The 1,776-nt window shown below is 32.7% G+C and overlaps 1 long non-coding RNA gene across 1 annotated transcript; it reads left to right on the top strand.

Annotated features, from left to right (window-relative positions):
- Positions 1 to 697: 697 nt before the first annotated feature.
- Positions 698 to 1,214, top strand: LOC142240929 (uncharacterized). Its single transcript, XR_012723436.1, has 2 exons — positions 698 to 943; positions 1,001 to 1,214. It is a non-coding gene; the product is annotated as an uncharacterized LOC142240929 (long non-coding RNA).
- The last annotated feature ends 562 nt before the right edge of the window (positions 1,215 to 1,776 follow it).

The following is a 1,776-nucleotide window of genomic DNA, read 5'->3' as shown; positions in this document are numbered from 1 at the left end:
TACCGGCCTTAAACTTGAACTTACTACTCACCTTTAAGATGGGTATTACGTTTTGCCGCTATAATTGAAAAATAAATCAGTAAAAAGAAGTATAAAGCTATTCCATTTTGATGCAAATTTTATTATAACTTGATGGGGAATATCCCAAAGAAACTTTTCATAAAGTTTTTATTTTTGAAAATGGATTATTAAAGAAGAGTAGTCGTGAAAAATGGCGATTTTGGCGGCCAAACGCGAACTTAATACTCACCTTTAGATGGAAGCGTTTCGAATTTAAAGCATTAAGGCCGGTACTCTGTTCGGTTTTCGCGTTGAAACTCCACACAAAACCAAAAAATGCGAAAAATTTGCGAAATTTTTTCCATTTGTGATACTTTGTTTTTTCGTGTTGAAAAACTGACGTTTATAGCACGGCGCCATTTGCAATGTGAATTAAGAAATAATTTATTTATTAAAAACTATTTGTGCGGGTTTATAAATCAAACACGGACTATATTTTTGTTCCGAAACTATACAAAGGATCAAAAGAATAGCAGATCAATTGCCCAAGGAAAAATAAAATGTTATTTTGTAAAAACAAGCAACAACCACCAACTTAATCCAATATCGCTCCCTGTAAAATAGCGCTCCAAGCTACCTAAAAAACGCCGCTTTCTATGTGCGAAATAATGGTTTCCATAAAAATTTTTCGCAAGAATGAACATCCCTGCCAGCATTTCAAAGTTCCATTTCAACCTCATCGTTACCACAGACTCGTAAATGTCACTTCAACCATCATGAAAAGGTACATCAAAAAGTACATGCAAGTAATTTGCCATCCCTACTGTTAAAAAAGCCATTTTTTTTGTGAAACGCCAAGCGCAACCAGCTTGTTATATTTTAATTAAATAAAAACGAAAATAAAGTTCTGAAAACATAGATTATACGCTTAAAATTGTGAAAGGTATATTGGTGAACAATTTGGTGATTTTCCAAATGGAATAAAGTGATTGTTTTTCAGATATTTTACAGACACGCTGCCTCCATGGAATAAAAACACTGGTTGATAGACGCAGCAACATGTAACTCGCTACTTGTAACTCAACATCATCATTAATGCCAAAAATTATGTTAAATGTAATGTGATAGTGGTATAAATGTTATATTTTTAAGAATTTGTAAATGTTTAATCAAATTAATAAATATCTAAACAAACGTGTTTTACTAGACCACAATGATTCTTTTACAACTATCTTAAAATGCACTTTTTCTGATTGTTTGGAGGGTCCCTTATTTGCGTCGTTCTAAATTGATCTATAAAGGCACCTAATAATTGCACTCATGCGAAACATTTTTGTAGTAACTTGGCGTGGTACAACTTCTCAATAGTGACGGCGCTTTTCCGACGAGTTTTTGATGTCGTATATGATTGTTTTCGACGTAGTGGGGATTCTCAAAAGAGTCCCCAAATTCAAAAAATGTTGGCAGGGATAGTACCGGCCTTTAACTGTTGATTGGAAACAACGTCTCATGCGAATAGTATGATTAATAATGTCAAAACTATTTTTTATAGAAGGTGCCAAACTTATTCAAAAACCCTTGAAATATTTCAACATTGGCTCTCATCGTAAAAATGAAATTGGTGGATATTTGTTTCTAACGAGACCTGTATATCTAAAACTTTATTACAAAAGTGGTACATGGAATCCGCTTTTCTAAGCTTTAAAAACAAGAAAATGTTTTTTTTTAATTTCTATTAAAGTAACGAATAGTAACGAGTACTCAATTCAAAAGTAA

Source organism: Haematobia irritans, chromosome 5 (assembly GCF_050003625.1).
Source record: "Haematobia irritans isolate KBUSLIRL chromosome 5, ASM5000362v1, whole genome shotgun sequence".
NCBI lineage: Eukaryota > Metazoa > Arthropoda > Insecta > Diptera > Muscidae > Haematobia > Haematobia irritans.
This window is presented reverse-complemented; position numbering and strand designations above follow the sequence as displayed.